The sequence below is a fragment of the Phalacrocorax carbo genome, chromosome 4 (assembly GCF_963921805.1).
Source record: "Phalacrocorax carbo chromosome 4, bPhaCar2.1, whole genome shotgun sequence".
Taxonomy (NCBI): Eukaryota; Metazoa; Chordata; class Aves; order Suliformes; family Phalacrocoracidae; genus Phalacrocorax; species Phalacrocorax carbo.
In genome coordinates, this window is record NC_087516.1 from 33774977 (window position 1) to 33792665 (window position 17689).

Consider the following 17689-nt stretch of genomic DNA (forward strand, 5'->3'; position numbering starts at 1 on the left):
AGCTTCGCCACGAAATCCCACATGGAGCGGAGCATGACGCACTGCCCCACCACATGCTCCTGAAAGTTGCCCTGGAAAATAGATCCATCCAGCAAGCGGTAAAGGGCATTTTGAAGGTGGCCTGCTAACGCCAGGCAGGGGAAGGCATCCACCCGCACGCTCACCCATCTAAAACTCTGTGGAAAATTGTTTCTGAGGGCAGATTATGAACATACACACCCCCCGCAGGTGCTGTTCACACGCAAAACTTCAAAGAATGGGGGCAAAACCAGGTTAGAAAACCCCAGTGGCTGTTGGTAATAAGAAATGGGAGAGAGTGGCGGGTGGGACTTTCACGGTCGCTCCTCGACCCTCAGGAGGTGCCGGCTGTTCTGTCACGGCCGGGGTGGGGGGTCTGTAGCGGCTCTGAGGCGGGCACCAGCCCCCTTCACCGAGGGACACGGCGGGAAACACGGCCCGGCCCTTCAGGGTAGACCCCCCCACCTCCCCGCTGCGCCACCGCGCCGCTCAGCTGAGGGGAGGAGGCCTGCCCCCTGAGAGGAGGAGGAGAGGGCGGGAAGGGGGTGTGGGGTTAGCCGGCCCCGCACGTGTGGGAAGGCCGGGCATGGGGGCTTCCTGAGGGGAGGAGCGCCCCGGCTTTCGCCGCTGACAGAGACCCGCCGCTGCCTCCGCGACTCCGCGCAGCCGGACCCGCCGCAGGGAGCCGTGCCCGGGCCCCGTAAGTGGCGCCCTTCTCTCGCCTTTCCCTTCCCCGGGGCCGGGCGGGCGAGGGGTTTGGGGAAAGCGCCGTCGCCGGGGTGCGCGGTTGGAGGGGCTCTGAGCCGGGGTTTTTGTTAGTGCCAGGCGACTTGCGCGGGGAGGGAGGCCCGGTCTTTCTGCTGCTGCCGCCTTTTGAAGTCCGGCGTGGGTGAAACGGCGCTGGGTTCTCCCTGCCGCCCCTGGTCGGCATCCCCGCCATCGCTGGGGCGCTGCGGCAGCCGGGGCGGGCCTGGGTCTGGCGCCCACGGGCACGGGCGGCACACCTGAAGGCTGCTGGGCGAGAGGTGTGGGACCTTCTCTGCTGCTACTGTAAAGGTTTGGAGGGGTGAGTGGGTGAAACTGCCCTCGCTGGATTTCCAGCAAGCTCTTCCAAGCACTGACTTTACCTGGAGGTGCGACCCATGCAGGGTTTTTACTGAATCAAAGCGTACCATCGCAATGCAACCTCCGTTCTTCAGTGCGTTTTGAGAAGCCGGGGAAATTACGCATGAGGTCGGTGCAGCTCCCTAACTGTTGTAAAGCAAGTTTAGGAAACGTAAGATTCTTTCCTTCTGTCAACTTCGCATGTTTAAATATAGAAGTGAGTTTGGAGTATATGTCATCCAATGTGTAATGCTACTGGCAGCTGGAGAAAGCTAGTCTGATAAAAGGATATTTAAAATTTAACATACCTGAAGCAGCAGAACAAAATCCTTCATTAAAAATATTGGTTATCACTTGAGATTTATGATACCATTTGGATGATAGAGTGCTGTGGATCTGATGCAAGTCTTGCCTCTGAGTGAGCTCTGTTGATTCCACTGAACTCAGTTAGCTTTGGGGGTGTGTGGGGGATATCACACCACTTGGTTCTGACAGTGAGTATAGCTTCTGCTGATTGTTATGCCGGTCCTTAACACATCGCTCCAGCAAAGGTAACTTACCTGTGAAAGGGATAGAAGTTTCCTGAAGTTTGGCCCAAGCTGCAAAAGGAACTCCTTCAAGCCCACTCCCTGCTTCAAGTATATTAATACCTAACCTGTATTTATTTTTAAAGCTTTCAAACACATTTCTCTTTGTATTCTTCCTAATTAAAACCAAAACAAACACACTGAGAGCCATTCAGATGTTTCAGAGATGGAGAATGTAAGACAAGGGATCATGGCATATAGAACTTGTATATAGTGAAACAAGCTGATGGTACTTTGTTTATGCTAGAAAGACAAAACAAATTCTATGAAAAGTTCATGTAGACACTGTGCAGATTCAGTACATAGTGGATCTTGGATTAGAATTTGGATTACACAGTGTGGAAAATGTTTTGAGTTCTGGTTTGTGTTACTTAATGGCATTAAGACGGTAAGAGTGACAGTAAAAATAGGCATAAGGCCTATATAAAAAGTAAACTTGTTTTCATTGACATTATAATGTACTATATAGTCAGAAAGAAAAAGTCACGGTGCCTGCCCTGCTCCTGTCAGCAGATGCCCATTGCTGCAGTTGATTCCATTTGACACTACCCCCATCCATAGAATAATTCTAAAACCTGCTGGGTTCTGATGCAAGTTGGGACAGGAATAAAACAACCCCACAGAGACATAAGTAGCTGTAATGTTATCTTTTGAAAGGTGCAGTGACTTCATATGAATGGCTTACGTCTTTAATCTTTTGCCACAAGTTGTGATGAAGATTATCCATGCATGGAATAATCTTCTGTCTAACTGATGTTACTAAAATATACCTTTTGATTCTTCAGACTTAGATGAAGATTGCCACTTTGTGAAGTTTTAATGCAACAAAGTTTTGATCCCGAAGCTCAATATGTTGCCTAGTGTGTGCAAGCATAAATGGTCTGACCAAGGTTCTTGACCTCAGTCAAAATGTAATTGATAAGATGCATGAATATCTAGCTGCTTCTAGATTTGTACATGTGGATTAAATAAAAATCAGTTTCAGCTTTCTTAAAATTAATGTATTTAGCATATTTTCAACTTTCCTGTATATAGTTCTAACTTTTTTTTAAGCATAAAGTTCTAGTTAACAAGGTACTTAAGGATGACAATGAGTCAATGTGTTGAGTTATTGATGCCATTTATTAGCTGCTTTATGGGGATATTTGCTATATGAATATTTTGGCATAAGTGGCAGTGAGTACAAAAGGACAGGTAAGACAAAAGGAGAATAATAATTTAGAACTTACTTTTTCACTTTCTAAGTGTTTTGGCAACAATGTATTCTGAAAGAGGAGACTTCTGTTTGTAAATCGCTGGTTGCAGGTGGCTATTACAGCGACTAAAACCAGACAGAGCTCCTGGGTAAGTATGCTGGTTACAAGGATCCAGCAGCTTTAGAATTCCTCTAAGTGGAGATAACTGGGGGGGGGGGGGAAGTATCTTAAGTGAAAAGATGTGAGAGTTAATTTTACAAATGTAGGGACCAGAAACAGGACAGAGATTAACTCTGCAACTGCAGGAGAAAAACACACATCAGCTTAAGTGAATGTGGTCTTTATCTTGCTTGAAAATGCCCGTTGCTTCTACCTTTCAGCTTGCACGCACCGCAGAATAACTGAGAAAAGTTATGACACGCATTCATTGCAAAATGAGATGTATTGAAAGGTGCGGTGAAGATTTAGTTCCTCCTTTTGTGCCTTGGCAGATTTTTGTTCATTTTACAGAGGACTTTATGTTTAAAACTGAGGTGAACAAAGGGAAAAGACTGTAAATGTTCAAAAAAGAGCTTAAGCTAAATCTCATTCATGAAGTTGTCATAGAGATTATAAGATTATAAAGTTCTCTCAGCTTTACTGATATACCTTTTGATCGTCTTCATCTGTTTTGGTTCTATATGTATTTTGGCACCTGTCCATCACGATACAGGTAGCATATGACACACACAAAAAACCCCACAACAAAATATGGTATGCTTTCCTGGTTTGCCTGCTGTTCTGTTTTTAACCAGAATTCTCCAGCTCATATGATGACATACTTCAGGGAAGGACCCGTTAGGGAACTTTTCTTTTACATAGTCTGTATTAGGTAGGGCATTAACATAAAATATAGCGTGCATTGTAGGCTACCGGTCCTGTCTTTGACTTACTGTTCATTTTTGATACTATTTTCTGCCATTTCTTTTTCCTCCTTCCCTCAGGTACTTCCCAGGCAGTTAGTGATCTATTAATGCCATATAGCCAAAGATGTAGAAAACAGTTTGCAATGCCATTTGTACGCATATTTTATTTAAGATTTATTATCTGACTTTAAAGCAGAAATTCATGTACTCACATTAGCTTTTTACATACTAAGATATTAAAAATTATTTTATATGCTGCTGAAATTATTAAAAAGTATATAAAAATACTTGGACTTGTTTCTGTGTCTAAAAGTTTTCCTGTACCTGAAAGTGCCCACCTTCATGACACCTGTGCCACTTATCACATCGCTTTTGACCCCTCAGTGTCAAAATACAGTTCTGATCCTCAGTCTTGTGGATTCTTCAGCCTTCTGTGTGCATTGTCCAGCTGGGGTAAGAATCATCCTCATTCCACTGGTTTAGTAGCTAAAAACTTAGTATTGGTAAGTCAAGTGACAGGGCTGTTGGAAGCAAAGAGTTGAGCTTTCAGGAAATGGCAAACATGTCCTTCTCTCTGCTGGGAAAAGCATCTGTATAAGTGATCTGCCACAACGACTCCAGTAAGAGTTATGAAGGTTACTAGCAAAAGTGGCTTCTGGGATTCCTAAGTTTAGTAATTGCTGGCAGTCATCCAATATCTGTAATATTATCTTGCCTGATCTCAAAATTGTAATTTATCTGAGTGGACGTACTCCAAGGGGAAGATCATTTAGAAATGCACTGAATGTTATCTTGTCTTCACAAGTTTCTGCAAGGGGTTGCATATTTCTGGAATGAGAGATTTCTGAATGTATTTAGGATACTGATGGGGAGATGTATTGCATGTGCTTGACCACAGGATGAGCAGTTAGCTCAGGATGTCTTGTTCTACACAGGTGGAGAAGAAACGAACCATTACCTTGAATAAAGCATTCTTCTTGCAAGATGCTTCTTGCAGAACTCTTAGTGTCAAGATATGATCTACAAGAACTTTGTACACGGATATCCTTTAGTTCCACTAGTCTCACTTGGCCACGAACCCCCGTAGAATTGAGGGTAGGCACGTTGTGACAGTCTAAAAAGTCTATAGTCTAATGGCTGGTGTTGGGTCTGTGTTTACTAATGTAGCTAGGGGAGAGGTACTACTTTATTAGTATACATAAAAACATTTCATATCTATGCTTTGTTTACTGTGGCCATTAAGATTCTGTCCTAGACTGCACAGACTCCCGTATATGTGTGATGGTTGTGTATATGTGTGTATATATATATACATAAATATATATATAGTTGTGTGTGTATATATATGTATATAACATATGTTACAAAGAACTAAGTGTGAAACTAGAGTAGAATATTAGTATGGTTAAAATTAATGACAGAGGCCCTCACAAATGAAGAATACCTCCATATCATAAAGTTAATAGAATCCTGAAGGAAGATCTAGCCTCTCAAAACATTGCCCAGGCAGCAATGAACTCATATTTTGAATGGTATGGAATAGCACCGGGAAGGACATTGCTATTCTAAGAGCTAGCAACCCTAGTTTGGGTTATGGCTTCTACAAACGGCATGATGTTAGTCATCCTAGTTGACATAAGAATCCAGGCTACAGGATGACTTCTCCAAAACTTATTTTGGAAGGGTAGAATCTCTTATTAGTGTCTGAATGGCTGCACGCATCTGCGTGACAGTAGATCACGTAGATCTACTGCCTACTAGATCTAGATCACTACAGATCACTACAAGATCTACTTGTCATGCAGTGGTAAGTAAACCAGACACACAGGAAAAAAAAATGGAGGAAACAGTTATATATACACCATCACATTACTGTCATGCTTGTTCACAGACTCTGATTCTGCTTCCATCTCACTTTTTCAAGTACCTTTTCCTACCACACCTAGTAGTTAATGTAGGTGACCCATAAAGACCTTCGTGCAGTTGCTAGAGAAAGGTGATGTTTGGTGCCCTCAGTTCCCTGTGACAGCTCATCAGAAATGCGGTGGAGTGCACACAACAGCTGCTGTTTCTGATAAGTAATCTGAATGGGCCAAGTCAGTGTTGGTGATTCAGTGTTACACAGTAGTCCCCTGTATCATTAATGGCAGGGTGGCTTTGCCTCTTGTGATGGTAATATTGGTTTTTAGAAGTCTTGCATGGCTGTTCTTACTAAATTGCCTCATTTCTGAAAATTATTTTGTCAGATGTAATACCAGAAAGGGATGGGGCTTGATCAGATTCATCCAGTTGTACCGCTTACTGGAATTTTGGTGAGCAGCAGTTTATCTGCCGTAGAAGGGTGCCAAAATGTAGAAAGGTGTCAACTGACAAAATCCAAATGAATAAATTTTCCTTATAGATATTCTGCAGGGAACTTAACTAGGAATCATTTGTCAGTTGAGATTGAACTGAAGGAAAAGACAAACCCTACCAAGTGATTTTGCTGGACTTTCTACCGTCTTCTGTGTTTCATATGTGACTTCACCTCATCCAGAATAAAGTGATTTTTTTTGAGAAATGTATGGAATAAATTTATTTTCACTTTAAAGAGCATTCTTCTTTATGTGACTTTTTTTTGCAGTGGAGGGAGTTGTATTCAATGCAATCTAATCTTCATTTCCTTTACTGTGAAAACAGTGAATGATGTGGATAACCTGTTCTATAGCTGTGTGAATTCATGTAGCTAACCCCTGGTCCTTGTCCATTTTTTTTAAGGTTAATTAATTCTTCATCTGGAGTTTGATTGTACACTGTTTGGCAAGATGGGAAAGCGATTATGTTTATTTTATTTAGTTTGTGCAGTACCATATGCATTGTGGTTATGGAATAAATAATGAAATGGAATTTGGAAGGGATTATTTATTGTCCTCAGTTTCCTTAGATTGAGAAACATCTCCATATTACTTAGGGAAAATGTAACATTTGGATATCATGAAGATATCTGATTACTCCCATGAGGACTTAAATTAATTCCTCTGAAATCAGTGTTTATGTGTGCGTGATTTGGTGTAATATGGATATTATTCTGCCCTTGAATGTTTTTGGACTATCATGCAGTTGAGAGAAAACAATGGGATGTGACTTGCCATGGAATAGTTTCAGCACTGTGAATTAGGTGAAAAGGCTTGTGGAAATACAGAATTAGCACAAATTGTGTGATTCTTTTCAAAGGTACACTGACTGCTTCAGTGTGATTTTTAGAAGCAGTAATTTAGATGACTAGGCTGCATTTTTGAATCTTGCAATGATAGTCTAACTTGTTTTAGGGTTTAAAGTTACCAGTAAGTATTTGAGTGCACCCAGTAGCAGAATTCAATTGCTTTGCTCTGCTGTAAGGATTCGAAGAGAGGGAGAACTTTTAAGGGTAGTACTGAAGAAATGTGTGTTGTGCAACACCAGTTTTGTTGTGTGGAAATGGAAGGCCAGCAAAAACTCTTACACATTTTTGCAACAATGGGTACATGGTAATTTATATGTTCTGCTGTTGTTTTTCCTCAGCAATATGTTTTTAGAAAATCTGGATGTGTTACACCTATGCACTGCTTACCATACTATGTCCACCCTCTTTCCTTGCATAGTCTCAAGAGGGGCCCTGGGAGGTTAGCGATAAGGAGGGGCCGTTCTGCAGGTGTGACGTGGTCTCCTGTGTGAAGAGGGAAGTCCCAAACAGGCAGCTTCCTTCAGGCCTGTTTGTAGAAGGCGCCTCCTACATCTATGAATTCGTATTTCAAAAAATTATTTTTCAATAAGGCATGAGTATGCACTAGGTAAATTGCTATGCTGACAAATTAGTAAGAGAAAAATGCCAGTTATCTAGAACTAGATCAATTAAATGTTCCAATATATAATTAAGATGAATTACGAAGAAGTACACAGTGCTTTGTTAGAAATACCATAGAATTTGCAATTATAACACTTACTGTCAGATGGAAAAGTTCAGAGAAGTTGAAAATAGTACTTAAAATACCAGCTATGAGGAGGCTCCACTGCTGTATCTAATCCTTTCTGTTAGTTTAATTCTGTGCCACATTCTGTATTAGCCCACATAGTTACTATAAGTAAAGATTGAAATATCTTTTCAAGTTACTTGATAAACTACATTGACTCCTAAGGAAGCCTCAAAAGTGAGTTGCCATTCCTCATATTCTGACAGTGCTGTCTTTCCCATTTTCCAACTTATTTTTCAGTGCAGTAGAGACTGCTACTTTTCATGTTTACATCAGTTCATGTGGAACAACTTGATGGTCTGTAGAGATTTGTGCTGGTGTAAACAAACAAACTGTGCCTACAGGCCCATACCCTGACCATGCTGGAGCTAAAAACATGTTTGGAAATAGATTTATGGAGGTGAAGCATTTTTTCTAAGGTCCATAACTGCCTTCTCCCACTATTTCTATTTTTCTGCCTTCTTGTCCGGAGCCAAATGGATTCTTGTCATTGACCATTTATGTGAAAGATCTACATACCTGGCAGAAAGTAAAGTAGACATCCTTAATGTTTTCCACTATCAAATGCATGAAACCAAATCTAGCAGACATAATCAGCCTCTTCTTGTGGTCTAAACAACTGGGTGGGGTTTCAGCACATTAATCATATTTAGTTGCCAAAATCTTGTCTAGTGGCAAAAAAGAGTATTATGAGGCTCTCTGTGGTAGTTTGTTTTCTGTAGCAGTGGTGGCTGAAGATGAGGTGCTGCACAGGGTGGCGATGGTGATTCACATGGTATTTGCTCCAGAGAGTTGGAATAGGAGCAAGTGAATATCAATACCTTATTTAAGGCATGTGGTAGAACTCAGATCACCTGAGAACTCCAGCTTTTCAGTCACATTTTGCATAAATTCTTGGGCTGCACAGAACTTAAGTGATGAGCCATATCAGGTCTGCATCGTTCTCTGGTTTACATGAAAACTAAATGTGCAATGTAACACATTCACTGCTGGCTTGTTTACATGTTCTTGGAACATTAGGAAGAAGAGCATGCTTTGTGGTCTTTGGTATTACTCTTGCTGACTTGCTAGCAGAAATTTCCTTGACAATAAAATAAACAGGTTAGAACAATCCTGCAGTGGACATTTGAATGCATACTTCTGCAGGAGTGAGTTCTTCATAAATATGCTTTCCCATATGGAAAGTGTTGTGACTTCACAATTAATGTGTTCTGTGCTTCTTTCTTTGTCAAGTATATTTTATTATCTTTTTAAACTAAAAGTGGTACAGTGTTAGAGTGAGATATTGCTTGCTTGTTTAGAAATATTAATATTATTAATAATTATTATTTTGTATCACTGCAGTGCATGGCAGTCACATCAGAGCTTGAGTTCATGGATGTTTTCGGCAAGGATCATCATGAAGGCTAATTTCTGATCTTCCATTGCCCTCCCCAAAGACACACATACTCCCCAAAATCACACATTTGGATTTTAGAGCTTAGTTTTTTGTATCTTTGCCAATTGTAATATGATGTTTGTACATGACTTTCCTACCAGTCTTCCTCTGCTTCTCTTTAGTTTCCCCTGTCTCTTCTGAATGTCCAGCCTCTGAAATTGTATAATCTTTTTGTGGGAATTAAATCAACCAACTATTGCTGAGACTCCTTTAGATTTTTAAGATGATGGAAGTTTTCTGGAGTTAAAAAGTAGATGTTCATATGTCATTTGGAGAAACCTTCTCTTTTTTCCCATGAAAATGCAACTTTCATCATGGTGGTAGAGCCCGATACTGAAAAATATCATGTCCAGCAAGTTCTCATTTGCTATGAGGTGTTCTCTGGTAGAATGACTACCTTGTGGCAGTGAGGTATTCACTGTCTGATTTTGCATGGTACAGAAAAGAAACTGTCTGAGAGGGAAAGATCAGCCCTGTAACATACTTTCCCTAAATTAAGGAAATCTGTTCTAATTGTTTCAACATTTATTCCTTAGTGCGACAGTCCAGAATTGTTTGCAGTCTCCCATGCAATGTCCAACTATTAGAAATATTTTATTAGACCATTTTAATTTATTACATGCATATGCCTTATTCTGAGTCAACTAGTTACAACATCAGACTTAATAACCCCATTTTGTGTTTCTAATTGTCCCGGATATAAACTTTTATAAACCCTCCTGCAATTTTGTAGTACTCTGTAAAGCCTTCTATGGTGTTTAATTGCCTATATACTCCACTTCGTTAGTTGTCTAAGCAAACAATTTTGGATTTGTATTAAATAAGAGGGTTTTTTTCTCATTGACTGTTTTTCTGTCCTACATGGTAACAGATGGGTTGCACTTAGTTCAATGAACCAGATGCAAAAGGAGCAGAATTTGCGGTAAAATACTGTTGATGTTGCATTTTTATCCACACACAATAAATTAAGTCAACTTTCTGATTATGTAAAGTGAATGTTTACACTATTTCATTGTTACTGATTAAAATGTGTCCACTACACTCTGTGAAACAAGTAGCTTTCCCAGTCTGTATGGGCTCATAGGTATAGTTTGTACATTTCTTACTGAAGCTGTGCCAGCATCAGCAGCTCTTGTGTTCTGCTTCAGGCTGCTATCTCTTGTTCCTGCTTCAGGAACCATCCCTCTGTGCCTGCACAGCTGTTTGTAGTACTGTGCAATGAACTGGATTAGGAAACTAATTTGTTTTTTATCTTGCGATACTTTTGATTAAGGATCAGTTTCCTGTTGTAGTTTATCACATGGCCACACACATGGTGCTATAGCCACAACTAGGGGATGGATGCAGAGGAAGGAATAGAATAAGGAGCACGAGCTGCTTAAATTGTACCACCATTGGGAGAGACTACAGAACATGCTCCACATAGCTGTGAAACATACAGTAATTTCTCTTATCCTCTCTGATTTTTGTCTTTCCTTGCTTTTAGGCCATCTCTTTTTTTTTTTTTTGTTAGCTAGAGAAAACATCAGTTGCAAAAACTTTGATCATAGGAGTGCTTTATCCTGCAAACTTTTGAAGTAAGTTTGGGCATTTACAATAATATTTTTCCTGCAACATAGGAACTCCTGTAGAGTTCAGTTCCATAATTTCACTCCTTTTAACAGGAACTAAAAAAAGTAATACATTTTTGACCAAGATGTCACTCACCAGTTGCATTTTTGCTGCTGCTGTCTTGTAGACTTGCTTGGTCAATGCCTTGTATGTGAAGTTATTTCTCTATGAAGTATTTTGAATAGTTCTACTTTGCATCTGTTCCATCTTTAATATAATCATAATTCCTTTACTCTATATTTAACTTGATTCTGATATCAGTTTGTCATTGCAAATAGGGAATATTTCCATAGGAACCAATGAAATTACCAAAGTTGCAAAACATCCCTCTTCTCCTCCCCACCCCCAACACTCTCTCTACTTTCATTTGCATTTATTAGTAGGCTATTATAAGCTATCAGAGTTCTTCAAAATGATCTTCTTGTGCCTGTTTATGAGTATGTGTAATATTACAGTATATTTGCCCAAGGAGCTGCTTGATGATTGGTACAGATTGGTTCTCCTATAGAAGATGGTAAGTGAGGTAAGTAACTTCCTTTAATCTAAATCAGGGAACAATGAAACCCAGTATTTTAGCTTGGTTGAAACCTAGCTAATGAAAGTGTGGGTTTCAATGTTCCATATGGTTTCTCAGGATCTGATAATAAACATTGCTGATAACACACAGTTGAACAGTGAGTTGATTTAATTGGAACTGTTTGCAGATGTCAGAAAGGCAGCAGAAACAAAGACTGATGTGAATGGTGCTCGTAGTGTTCCCTAGAGGGACAGCTTGGCGTTGGAAGTGGTGGCTGGAAAGAAGCCTGGAAATGTAGGCAAAGAATCTCATTCCTTGTCCTTTGAATCCCGCTATGTTCAGGGAAACAGGACTCTGGAAATGCACAGCAGGGCATCTGAGATAGGCAACTCTGAGTTTCTTTACCTCACTGGAAGAGACTGCAAACCCTTGAAAACAGATATCTGAGTTGAAAGGGAAATTTGTAGTAGTTGGTGGAGCATCTGCTTTCTAGGGAGACAAGCTTGCAAGTGCTGTACATAGAATCTTCTTTGATGGTAGACAAACCCCTTGAAAAATTCACCCAAAGGCTGGAGGAAGACCTGAAACAGTGGTATATAGCAATTTCATTCACAGTGCTACTTCTGTGAAGAGGCAGGCTCATAAACAACTAGTTGGCTGCTGGCTTGAAAGAGGAGAACTTCTGCATTTCTCTTAGCAAATCTAGCAAGCAGGATTTCAGGAATAACAACAAAAAAACCTCCACAAAACTCAACTTGGGAAATGATCTGTGAATTGGATAGGCTATAGAAATCATCTGCCTGGATGTGATGTCAGCCAGGGAACTTGAATAAGGCTAAATATTTTACCACAGATTTCTACTCCAGAGGCCCAGAAGGGAAAAGGTTGGATTGCCCCATCAGAAATACTGCAGTCCTTGACATTAGCATTTTTGTGACTGACACAGTTCTGCTGAAATTTATTTGGCTTGGTTCATTTTGCTGGCAAAATGGGTAAGTTACTGGGCAGAACAGAAAGACGACTTTTTGAGCACAGACTCTGAGGAAGGAGCAATTACAAGAAGCATGTTTTCTTGCCCCAAGAGGCAAAGCTTGATATTTTATCAGCCTTTGAGAAATGGAGTAGTGGGACATGCTTTAGATCAAGAAGAGTGAAACTCTAGTGTTAAAATCCCACTCAAGGTAGCAAAATGTGAAGCAGTACCGTGCATTCAAATTGATGTTTCAGAATATGATCCCACACCAGGCTGCACAGTGAGGAGCAGCTGACTATCCTAAGTAGTGAAGAATGCAAATCACAAAAAGGTCGCTTCCATCCTGTGTGGGTTGTTTCACTGGCTTTTGGTATTGATTTGACCATTTAGAGAGGTTGTCTTCATTCGTTGCATATATCATTGAAGACCTTTATCAGGAAAGCATGTCTGAAACTTCAGCCACTTCTGGGATCTTAGTCGCTCGTTAAGATAATATGGCTGCATTGTATTGTGTTACAGGCTATGGGAATTTAGCAATGCAATGTTGGAGAATTTTACAAATAAGAGAGATCCTGGCTGATAGAGAGTGGGGTTTTTTTTGTCTTCTGTAGTGAATTTTAAGTTGGCAGGCAAGTCAGCATCCAAAGACCAAACGATCCAAAGGACTGTTTTTGTACGAGAATGAGTGTGTGACTGGTTTATGTGTGACTTCAGGCTTGTACAGCATACCAGTTTGCTTTGGATGGTAGGATGAAGATACTGCCTGTATGTCTGCCACAGCCCGTTTGCTATACTGAGACATAGACTGTGTACTAAGAGGCATATCCTAAGCCCTTTGAACCAGGTGGACAGCTATGAGTATGAAATTTATGTCAAAAGGGAAGTGGGAGAATTCTGCTTAGTATTGATTTAGATAAATGAGCCCTAGAATTCAGCAGTAGCTTCTACCTGAATTTCAAGGTCATGTATTAAGACCATCTCAGCACATGGTGGGGATGAGCCTTCATAACGGTCTCCTACAGAAACTGAAAAAACAGCTGCGGATACTGAAGGCTGAAATAAATAAGTAAATAAACCCCTCCTATAAAAATGCAGCTTCTGTAGGTTGCTCTCCTTGTTTTTCTCAGCTGCTTTTCCTACAGTTTTCACTGAAATAAGAGTATTCATGCTGAAATAAAGGCACGCTGAAATAGAATTTAGGAAGTATTTTCTCAGAAGTAAAGCAGAACTAATAGTGTTTATATTATTTCCATAGAAGCCTCATTATACTTTTTGAATTTCAGGTCAAGTAGCTTGGAGAGAGAAGTTCATTGGCGTTCCCATCAGACAGTGAATGCCACATCACGGTGCAGGGTGCAGGGTGTGGTGTCAGTGTTCAGCGCATTATGTGGGACTTGGAATAAGACTTAAAGTAACCTTTATAACCGGTATTCTGTAAATAGCTCTATTTCCCTAACATGTACTAGTAATGCTCCAAACTGAACTGACCTGTCCAAGTTTACTCAAAATGGATTTGTCTTTTGCAGGTGTTTCTGCCAGTGAAGGGATCAGATTTGACTCATTATCATGAGTCATCCACCATCGACGCTGCTGCAGTATTACATTCTAGGCGGTAATCTTGCCATTCAGACTGCTGTGGCATTTACAGGTTCTTAGCTTGCCCAACAGCTCTGCATTGCTTGTGAATAAATTTGTCCTGACTCAGAGCTATGGTTGCACCAAAAAGGAGTTATATTTTAAGTCTGTCATTTCACAAATGTTGCAGCTGGCATGGCCACCAAAAGATGCAATGCCTCTTGTCTACAGCAGTTTATCCTTCTCCAAATGTCACCCTGTGGTAATGCTGGTACAAGAATTTGTCCAGCTTTGTAGTCGATTGGGTCAGGAAACTAATCTGGGTCAAAACTGACTGTTTCTTTGTACTTACTCAGTATTACTGTGGCTCCATTCCCATTCCCCATTTTAATTCACTTTGCAGCCACAGAAATGTTTATATTGGCCCAAGGGAAGAAGGCAAAAGTAAGCATCCAGTCAGGGTACACCACTTATTGTGGTGGAAATGCCAGTTTGAGGTGTTAGTTCAAATTATGCCATAACTGCTGATGAAGCAGTGGCAGCACAGAGTGTAGCTGTCCGGTAAGTGCCTTTGCACTCAGGTGGGTTGGCAGACCAGCCTGCAGCCTTTGTGGCTGAGGATTCACTGTTACCTGTGTGCAGCAGCATTGTCTACTTCAGCAACTGGTGCAGCTCTGCAGGAAAATTTTTGGTGCTGTGGATTTACTGACCACACCATTTATGTTTTGGTGTGTGTGGGAGAACTGGGAGGACTTCAGCTTAGCTTTTGTCTGGTCCAACAGATTGAACTAGATGTTAGAGTGCATTAGGTCCTGTTCTGAAGCACATATTCCAATTTCCTTTCATCCAAAAGGATGGTTCAGGATTGCTCCACGGAGCGAACAGTGAATGGTGAGGATGACTGGGAGAATAGTTTTGAAAACATGCATCTGATCTGAATAAAAATGCCAGTGTAAACATACCAAGGGTGACTCGGCTCTGCCTATACATGCTGCAGTCAGATCACCACACTGTGGTATCGATGGGGTTTCACTTGCACATGACTCTGTTGTTCTCTCACACTGCATTTCAAAATTTGTTCTCATGACAGTTCTGCAGCTAGTCCTGAACCAAGCATGTCCCACTGTTGCTCTCAAAGCTCTGAGACTGATGCGCTCACTCTGCATTGGTGGTAACCGTCAGAAAGAGAAATAAGATTCTAGCACTATTTCCTTACCTATCTCTACCTTGGCAGTAGTCCATGAAAACTGAGCTAAGTATGGCACCATGAAAGCTAAATCAAATAAAAACTCTTTTTTTAATGGACTGTTCTTGGCATGCGCATGTGCTCTGATAGAATTTAGTACTGAAAGAGAGGAATTCCTTATTCCAGACTGACTGTGGATCTTCAGTTGATGGAGCTTCACCAAAAAGAAGGAAGTGTAAAGACAGTTTTTGAAAGGGTGGCATTTGGTGCATAATGGAAAATATTGGATCTGTACAACCTAAGAAGCACCGAAGAGAGAAACCTGGGTGTAAGAATTTAGGCAGGAAACAATTGGATTCCACTTGGGCAAGAAGTTGACTAATGAAAAAGTAATTCTCCAGGGAGCAGCGAGCCAGACTTGAATTGTGAGGTGAAAACCCCCAATTTCTGGCCTGAATCAACTGAACTGTGTTGGAAAGGTGAACTTTACAAACCGTTTCCATTCTGTTTGAAGGTATTAGTAGCAATGGCTACACTGGAGCTGTTGTTTTGACAAGGTCAGGAAAATTGATTGCACATCAGTAGGAAGACAGATGAACCCACCATCCCATGTGCTTTACTTGTATTTGGTTGTTTCACCTCTACCTTTCTCATACTATTGATTTTTCTTAGATTAAGCTCTTAGACAGGCCTTGATTCTGATCTGGTTGTTAACTGTAGCATGAATAATTGCAGAGATATTTTTTATCTTAGCATGGCTGAAAAGTTTTTTGTTTCACTAACTAGGACTCAAAGTGTATTTATGGAAATAATTCTGCCATGTGGCTACAATCTGTAGTAAATTCAAGTGCTTTTATAACAAAGCCCTTAATTTTGAAGGGATTTCAGTCTTTTTGATTATACATAACTGTTTGAATTTCTGGATCAAGGATAAAGAATTAAGTATTTTCTTTTCTAAATAAATAAATGCTGACTCTTCCTTCCCCTCCTGTTCTGGAGCTAAAACAGCTTGGCAGCAGTGTTTGAACATGGTTCCAGTTAAACCAGATTTGGGACATAGTTTGGCAGGCCAGAATGGAGTAAGGCCAATGTATGTTTGAGCTAAGTTTTAAAACCTAATTCTAAGCTAAAATTGTAGCTATAGTGAGAGTGATGTAAAAGTCAAGTACAATGTTTGTCTCTTCCCTCACCTCCTTTTTTCTTCCTTCTCCGGTTAGTGAAACTGTGCTAGGCCGCTCGAAACTGTGCTCAAACTTCTTATGAATCTTACAGCTCTTCTGCCTGAGTCTTGGTCAGTGTGGATAGGGTAGTTAACTAGTTAACTAGTTCTTTGAGAAGTAGCTTACTTTTTAATCATTATCATTAGGTAAAATTTCACTTACCTTAAAATCTAAGTTGTGTGGATCCTCTAGCACTGCAGATAACTGATCTTTCTCTTTGCTGTGAGATTTCTTGCGAAATAGTTTAATCAAAGGCTGTTTCCATCTCCCTTGATACCTTCCAGTGTTGTACAAACACAGCTACTTTCAACTGCTTTAGTTTATCTGCTGTTGACTTTAGAAGTACAATTTGCAATATGAAAGGATGACTGCAGGATATTATTTTTAAAGTTTGTATAAAAGTGATTGTGCATCTTTTTTTCCCACAGTAAAAATGTCTAGACTTTTCTGAACCTTTGTAAAGCTGTTATCCAGACAAATTAGTTCCATGAATTTGAGCCACATCAACCTCAAGAATTATCCAAATAAATGAGGTCACCAAGTCATTTTACTCTTAGCTATAATACAAAACACTGCTCATAATCTGAAAAGCTGACAGATATGAAAAGAAAATTGCTCATCAGCTATAGTCCAACTTTTTTTTTTTTTTTTTTTAACAGGAAGATTTTCAGTTCATCTGAGTGTTAAAAATATTTCCCAGCAGAGTGGGCATTCTGTTGCATAATAATTTGGACTGCCTCCGGGCATTGATAAGTTGTCATGAGGATTAATTTGTGGCTAACATCTAATGCCAAGGCTAAGAGAAAGAGTCCACGTAATACCCAGTTATATTTTTAGGGAGATGTTCAGTTCATTTTGGGGAGGGGTGATGTCATACTCTAAACTGTCAGTAGCTTCCTTTTGATCTTTTATACTGTTTCAGAATTCATACCAATGCCAAAAATTAACTCCTCCATATCCATGGCTTCTCATCTGATTTTGATTGCGCTTTCCAAATAGCCTTTGCTCCAGCATCTGCTTGTTACTTGTGCTTTCTTTGCACCATGTAGACTCAGTTTGATAAACTGTGAAGAAAGAAGTCCTCTGAATGCTACTCACATTCACTTAAAAGTCTATCTCCCCTACTTTACACAAGCTTCTCCAAATGTGTTTTCTATTCGTTCCAGGCAGTTAAGACTGTGAACATTATTTTATTTGGTCTTTTGTCCTTTGTGGAAGAAAGGGAAGAAAAAAAATTAGTATGAATAAATTGAGTAAAGCTAAGTTTAGGAAGAGCCAGACTCGTAGTTTTAACAGTTTCCCCACCTCAATGATACTTTCATGCTCTGTTCATGTGTTTTCTTTGAAGAGAACCTGTTAGGAGTTAATCA

General features: G+C 40.3%; 1 protein-coding gene across 2 annotated transcripts in view; it reads left to right on the top strand.

The window, feature by feature from the left end:
- The first annotated feature begins 573 nt into the window (after window positions 1–573).
- The window catches only part of SLC7A2 (solute carrier family 7 member 2), a 62252-nt gene continuing 45136 nt past the window's right edge, over window positions 574–17689 (top strand). For both annotated transcript variants that reach the window (XM_064449522.1, XM_064449521.1), the window contains exon 1: window positions 574–718. The gene's annotated coding sequence lies outside the window, so the exon portion shown is untranslated. The remainder of the gene's footprint in view (window positions 719–17689) is intronic.